Below are 8,643 nucleotides of genomic sequence, written 5' to 3' on the forward strand. Positions count from 1 at the left end.
TATATAACTTAACTTATTAAACAAAGTTCAACAAATTCATTCAGATTTATGAAATGAAGGAGGTTGGATGTTAAAATGGAGTATAGTTTATTTTTCATATTCCTATACAACTATTTCATACAAATAGACCCAGATATTCTTAAATAGAACATCGTAATAGTCAAACTTGTGCTACTCAGTAATTTATTAATCTTCAACAAGAACAGTGCTTTTTATTATAATTCGAAAATAAAGTATAAAGAAAAGACATTACAAAGCTAAGAAAAATATTCCAATTAAAGAACTAACATGTATTCATCTGATGAAATATTATATATATATATATATATAAATATATATATATATATATATATATATATATATATATATATATATATATATATATATATATATATATACATATACATATACATATACATATATATGTGTGTGTGTATGTGTGTGTGTGTACATACATACATATATACACACGTACGTATGTAGATAGATAGATAGATAGATAGATAGATAGATAGATAGATAGATAGATAGATAGATAGATAGATAGGTAAGTAGGTGGATAGATATATTATATATGCGTGTGCATGTATGTGTGTGTGTATGTATGTATGAATGTATGTATGTATGTATGTATGTATACGACGGAATTCTTTCAGTTTCCGCCTTCTAGATTCAGTCACAAGCTTTTGGTAGGCCCTGGGCTAGAGTAGAAGTCATTTGTCCAAGTTGCTGCGAAGTAGGAATTGAACATGGTACCGTGCGGTTGCCAAGCAAACTTCTTACCACAGAAGGAGAGAGAGAGGGGGGAGAGTGAGTGAGAGAAAAAGGAGGGGGAGACAGAGAGCGGACGATAAGGTGAGCATGTCGGAGGTAGGGAGAAACACACTCAAAGAAACCAATCCAGGGTGTGACTAAGACTGGATGAAAAACTACGTTTAAACGTCGAATTAAAGACGAAAAAATTTGATCATGTGAAAAAGCTTCTCATGCGTCCGTTTGTTGCGTTACAATACTTGTTTGACACTCATATTTAATAAAAGAAAAGTCTCACAGAAATTCTGTTTTAACTTTTTATTTCTATCTTCCCCCTTCTTTTTCCTTTTTTGTGTTATTTATTTATTTATTTATTTTATTCCTACTTGTATTTTGTACAAAACAATTTAGAGATAGCATTGCTCCTGATGGAATCAGTGGTCAAGGTTGCTCGCAAAAGCTAGTACAAAAGAATCATACTTTCGAAATATTTGAAACCAGTTCATAGTTCGGTATTTCCGGAACTTCATGTATATATACAGGGTGTGATGAGTAAATTGTCTCCATTTTATATTTTTAATTTCGCACATACACATTGTTTGTTTTTGATTTTGTCGACTACACAGTATAGTAGAGTCAATTGGGTACCATCTGTGAGAAAAACAGCGCCATGACGCAATTCACTCTGCCAGAAGTTTGGAAACGACATGTTGTACTGCTTGGCATTCTCACCGAAAGCTCCAATACGAACAGATGGTGAACACAAAGAACAACTATTGGCTTGCCGTGTCCCCAAAACATGTACCGAGAGTGATAAAAATCAAACATCTAGTCAACATCATGGTGTTTGAAGTGATCACTAGTGATGGCGACGTTATGCCTCCATTCATTTTCCCACGCCTCAGGCTCAACACTGAGGCCTACATCAAGTGTTTGGAGGAGGCAGTTTTGCCCTGAGTCAAGAGGGTGGCTGCTGGAAGGCCCTATGTCTGGCAACAGGACTCTGCACCATGCCACACAAGCAGGAGAACCCAGTCATGACTGTCAGACAATTTCTGCGACCACATCACCCTTAACATCTGGCCACCTAACTCCCCAGACTGAAACCCCCTTGATTATTATGTGTGGGGCGCAGTTGAGCGAGAAACCAACAAGACTACTCGTAATTCCAAAGATGAAGTGAAGACAAGGATTATGGCAGCATTCACCAACTTAAACAAGAAGACCGTCCAGAAGAGTTGCAGGAGAGTCCGAAGTCGTCTGGGAGGCCGTGGTTGAAGCCAATGGCGATTTTATTGAATAAATTTACTCTTTAATGTTTCAAGATATTTTTATGTAATTTTAGCAAATATATCTGTTAAAATGAGAATTCAGTGTTATTTTCATTTTTGACGAACTGTTGTAGACAAATTCGCCGGATACCGTCATGACCGGAGTTCATCTGTGACTTCGAAATGACCAGTCCGAAACTTTGACATCCAGATTTTCACTGTGGAGTAAGATGGGCAGCTTATCCTTCAAGATTTCCTTTATATTGCTATGGATTTCCATGGCTCCTTCGCGTTGCAAGAAAAGGAACTTCATGACTGCTCGTGCTTCAGTTTTACTTATATCCACTATAGGAGCTGCCGTCATGCGCGTTAAATCTGCAAATAAGGGAAAGCTATATTGTATTACATCATGATTTTTTGCATATGTTCTCTTAAATAGTTGTCCTACCTCCCCTGTAAAGGTAACAGTTCTACCCTTTTACAATACCCTTAAATCCAGGAAATGTTTATCGGTGTTTGTCCCCCACCATCGCTTGGCAACCGGTGTTGATGTACCTACGTCCCCATAACTTAGCGGTTCGGCAAAAGACACCAATAGAATAAGCACCAGGCTTAGAAATAGATAAGTACTGGAGTTGATTCATTTGACTAAAATTTTTCAAGATAGTATCCCAGAATGGCCACAGTCTAATGACTGAGATAAATATAAAATAAAAATAATATGCATTAAGTACATATTCTCGTGATTATGTGTGTGTGTGTGTGTGTGTGTGTGTGTGTGTGTGTGTGTGTGTGTGTGTGTGTGTGTGTGTGTGTGTGTGTGTGTGTGTGTGTGTGTGTGTGTGTGTGTGTGTGTGTGTGTGTGTGTGTGTGTGTGTGTGTGTGTGTGTGTGTGTGTGTGTGTGTGTGTGTGTGTGTGTGTGTGTGTGTGTGCGTGTGTGTGTGTGTGTGTGTGTGTGTGTGTGTGTGTGTGTGTGTGTGTGTGTGTGTGTGTGTGTGTGTGTGTGTGTGTGTGTGTGTGTGTAAATAAAAGGCGAGCTGGCAGAATCGTTAGCACGCCGGGCGAGATGCCTAGCGGTATTTCGTCTGCCGCTACGTTCTGAGTTCAAATTCAGCCGAGGTCGACTTTGCCTTTCATCCTTTCGGGGTCGATAAATTAAGTACCAGTTGAGTACTGGAGTCGATCTAATCGACTGGTCCCCTTCTCAAAATTTCGGACCTTGTGCCTAGAGTAGAAAGGATTATGTATATATATATATGCATATGTATGTGTGCGTGGGTAGGTGGGTGAGTGCGCTGCACATGCGTTCATGTAGAATCATAAAGAGTTCTTCAGTGAATTGTAGAGCTAATTATAAAAATAACTACAGTTAAACTGCAATTTTCCACTTTCTCCACTCCAGATTTGGCGTTACTGCTTAACTAATTGAAATTATGCATTAACTGAGAAAATCATTATTGCTGTATTATAAAACTAACTTAACGACCAACAATAAGTCACTTTTATAGTTTATTTTACGTGTGAAATAATCTATAAAAGTGACCTTGAGTTAACAGAACGACAATTTTAGATCTGACGTTGATTTCATCAGAAAATATATCATTCAAATGATTCTTTGCTACCTACGACTATAACACAGCAAAAACACGATATAATAACCAACTGGCCGAGAATATCTTAAAGCAAGACTACTAAGGAATAATGTAATATCACTCATATACTAAAACCGAACACAGTTCTGCCTTCAATGTGTGCGTGTGCGCACGTTTTGGTTTCTTCTTCTTCTTCGCCCTTTTAAAGCCTAGCCAGGCTCATGGGCCCGGTTTCCCAATTTCTATGGCGTATCCTTCCCATCTTCAACCTGACGTGATACACACGGACCCGGGTTTCTGGGTATTGACCCGTCACCAGCGTGTGACAATCATCGGTTGTCGATGTGAAGTGGTTCCCAATGCAAATATATATATATCCTTTTTGATGACGGGTCAATACCCAGAAACCCGAGTTCGTGTGTATCACGTCAGGTTGAAGATGGGAAGGATGACTTCCCTTTGCAAATACTGAGAGGGCACAGAAAATGTGTCAATAGGCAACTGGAGAAGATGTCTTCCTGGGGCTACAAGCTACAGTAGCATCCACCCTTAAGGGTTAGCCACATTTAAGTGGCAAATATACTTCACGATATATATATATATATATATATATATATATATATATATATATATATATATATATGTATGTATGTATACATACATACACAAGCATGTCAATTTTGTAGACAAAACTTACAAACTCCGTTTGAGTGTATAAAGCTCAAGAAGAAACTAGCTTGAGTGAAAAAACTTGAGCCGCTTTAGGATAGCTTTTTCTAACGCATGACCGCTCAGTGGCGTGGTTGAAATCTCACTGGTGTAATAAAGGCTTATATGTGATCCATAGCGGTCATACGTACGCATGGGCGACCGCACACACAACGTTTTTCGATAGATGGAGAAATGTTTATAGTGTATTTAAATAGACGGAGTGCAAAAACTAGATGTATGCTTGTGCTTATATTTGCTGTGATGTATTTCTTTGTGAGAATATCTAGGATTTACAATCTATCGAAATCACATATCTCTGCGCAGTCAAACAACCCCATACTGATGACCAACGAAGTCATGGACCTTTAGTTTTAAACAGGCCGAATGTTGGTCGAAGAGTAGAGTTTTCCCAAACACATAATGATTACACAGACACACACACATACATATTGACCCCTAGTAGTTATTTTTTAAAGCCTGGTGTTTATTCTATCGGTCTCTTACGCAGAACCACTAAGTTACGGGGACGTAAACAACTCCGACTGTCAAGTGGTCGTGGAGGACAAACACAAATACACACACAGAGGACGGATTTGTTTCATTTTCCGTCTACCAAATCTATTCACAATGCTTTGGTCGGCCCGAGGCTATAGTAGAAGACACTTTCCCGAGGTGGCACGCAATGGTACTGAATCCAGAATCATGTGGTTGGGAAGCAAACTTCTTACCATACTGCCACGCCTGTGTGTGTGTGTGTGTGTGTGTGTGTGTGCGTGTGTGTGTGTGTGTGCGTGTGTGTGTGTGTGCGTGCGTGCAAAAGACCAAAATATAGTTAATCTAATGGTCTATATCGGAAAATTCTTTTTTAGAGATGAATTCCATCCTTATCATTAGAAATTTTAGAATATAATTATATCAACAAACAACTAAAGGAACGTGATTAGAATGTCACAGGACAGATTCTTCAATCTAAGCCAACCGGCTGGAGACTTAGGTGTAGACCGAGAACGAAATAGAGGAGGTTGGACGGAGACGAATGGATGGACGGGCCGACCGACCGATTAGTTGATTGAGTTAACTAAACTAGCTGATTATTCAAGAATCCCCAAAGTGTTCTGAAAAGAAGTGGTTTCTGGCTGACACATCCATCGATGGAACCGTTCCCGACTTTAGAATCATTTGATTAATGCTGTCTTAATGTAGCGAGTGGTATCTATATAACACTGCTAAAATAAAAAGCCTTAACTTGCATGTACAATGAGTGAATAAGTTCATGTTGATAATACATGTAAAACAAATAATTTTGTTTATTTATAATCATACATTTTTATATAGTTTTAGTTTAGAAACCTGTTTAACTACATTGCATAGGAATGTTTGTTTTGTTTTTTTTTGTCTTTTTTTTTTTGCTTTTTTTTTTCTTATAACTAATACAGGTGATTAATATGGATTTTGTCTCGTTATTTTCGTAAATAATTTCTTGGGTGGTTCTATTATCGGGTGTTAACAAAAAATACAACACAAGATGATACAATGCGCATATACAAAGTTTAGATCTTAGCTAGACAAACCAATACAGTATGCAGGATGTCCGTTGGAATGACAGTCTACAGAGAGCACGTGGTAGACACAGAATATACTGCTAAAACACGCACACATATAGAAAAAAACACACACACACACACGTCTGCATACATACATCTTTAATTTTATTTTTACTTGTTTCAGTCAATTAAATTGCGGTCGTGCTGGGACACTGACTTGAAGAATTGAATCAACCCCAGTACATTTTTTTTAAAGCCTGGTACTTATTCTATTGGTCTCTTTTGCCGAAGCGCTAACTTACAGGTACGTATTTCCACAACAGAACTTATCTTTCCCTTGTGGTCCCACACAACATTATTGGACCGATTGTGTTGTAATTTGACGACTGTTTTAATGTTCCTAAGAGAGCAAGCTGCTTAGCGGCATTTCGTCTGTCCTTACATACTGAGTTCAAAGTCCGCCGAGGTCGACTTTGCCGTTCATCGATAAAATAAGTACCAGTTGACCACACTGGGGTCGATGTAATCAACTTAAACCCCATTCCGCGAACTTGCTGGCTTTGTGTCAAAATTTGAAACCAATGTTCATAAATTCTAATTATCAAATTAATTTTTTCCTGGAACAACTTGAGGCGATATGCAATAGCTGAAAACCTAACTTCAGCTGTCAGAAATAATTTCAATAACAGATACCATCATTCCTATAATTCTCACCTATCAAGACAATAACAATTGTTCTTTTATCTTGTTTCAGTCACTGGACTGCAGCCATGCTGGGGCACTTGTCTTGAGGAATTTTAGTCGCACTAATCGACCCTTGTACTTATTTTCTTTTTAAGCCTAGTACTTATTCTATCAGTTCTCTTTTGCCAAACCAGCAAGGGGATGTAAACACACCAACACCAGTTGTCAAGTGGTGGTGGTGGTGGAGCAAACACAGATATAGACACACATACATAGATATATATACATGTATGTGTACATTTTATATATACAAAAACTGTTAAGAGTAGATATTAGACCTTGATCTTAGCCATAAGACACACACACATACACATGACTGGCTTTTTCCAGTCTCCATCTACCAAATCTACTCACAAGGGTTTGGTCAGCTCAAGACTATTGTAGAAGACACTTTCCCAAGGTGTCATGCTGAGAGTAAACCCAAACCATGTGGTTGGTGAGCAAACTTCTTACCACACAGCCATGCTTGCGCCTATAATGTTAATGAAATTCTTTTTTTAACAAGACTGGGAAGTTCTAGATATGTTAGGAGAGTTTATAAATGTACTGTTCTACACAAATCATTTAATATGAAGAAAATGAGAAAAAGTCCTTTTTAAAAAATGTTAAAAACAAAGTATTGTAACTCAGATTTTTAATACCACATCACACAAACACATACATGAATATACTGCAAATATCTCGTAACTGGCACCCATACCGGTGGCATGTAAAAAGTACCTTTCAAGTGTTGGGCCTCACGAGGGCAATGTAACCACTGCCAGTGTTGCATGACTGGCACCTGTGCCAGTGGTATGTAAAAAACACCTTTCAAACGTTTGGCCTCATGGAGGCAATGACATATGCACAAGACCTTTGGTAATATGCTGTGCTCGAGAAGACTCTTGAAGCCAAGTGAAATCATAGTCATGGCGGATACTGGTATCACACAACTGGCACATAAAAGCACCCATTATACTCTCAGAGTGGCTGGCATCAGGAAGGGTGTCCAGCCATAGAAACCATGCCAAATCAGACCAGAGTGTGGTGCAGCCCCTCAGCTTACCAGCCCTGGTCAAACCATCCAACCCATGCCAGCATGGACAACAGACGTTAAATGATGATGATGATGAAGACATGCACACACATGAAAAAGCAAATATATGTCTACATATATAAACCTGATTGTGTGATTAGGAAGCGTACTTTGCAACTATGTGGGTTTAGGTTGAATTCAACTATGTCGCACCTTGAGCAAGTGTCTACAGTCCTGGACAAGCCAATGCCTTATGAGTGAATTTGGCAGACAAAAACTGTGTGGAAGCCATTGTGTGTGTATGTGTGCGCCCCACACCAGTTGACAACCACTGCTGGTTTGTTTATGCCCCCTTTAACTTAGCAATTCAGCAAAAAAGACCAATAGATTAAGTATCGGTTTTAAAAAATTAAGCATTTGTTTAACTATAACCTTTAAAGTCGTGCCTTGGCATGGCTGCAATCCAATGACTGAAACAAGCAGAAATATACACACACATATATATATAGATACACGTGCACACACACATACACATTCACCAGTCCTCAGTCAAATCGTCCAACCCATGCTAGCATGGAATGCGGACGTTAAACGACGATGACAATACGTACAGACATATATATATATATATATATATATATATATATATATATATATATATATATATACCGCCTGACTGGCCTTGTAGGGTTTTCGAGCGAGATCGTTGCCAGTGCCCCTGGACTGGCTCTTGTGCGGGTGGCACATAAAAGACACCATTTCGAGCGTGGCCGTTTTCGTGCGGGTGACACGTAAAAGAACCCACTACACTCTCTGAGTGGTTGGCGTTAGGAAGGGCATCCAGCTGTAGAAACTCTGCCAAATTAGATTGGAGCCTGGTGTTGCCATCCGGTTTCACCAGTCCTCAGTCAAATCGTCCAACCCATGCTAGCATGGAAGGCGGACGTTAAACGATGATGATGATGATGATGATGATGATATGCACATATGTACAGATAAAGATAAAAATGTA

The sequence above is a fragment of the Octopus bimaculoides genome, chromosome 20, assembly GCF_046866305.1.
Source record: "Octopus bimaculoides isolate indiv1 chromosome 20, ASM4686630v1, whole genome shotgun sequence".
In the NCBI taxonomy this organism is placed as follows: domain Eukaryota; kingdom Metazoa; phylum Mollusca; class Cephalopoda; order Octopoda; family Octopodidae; genus Octopus; species Octopus bimaculoides.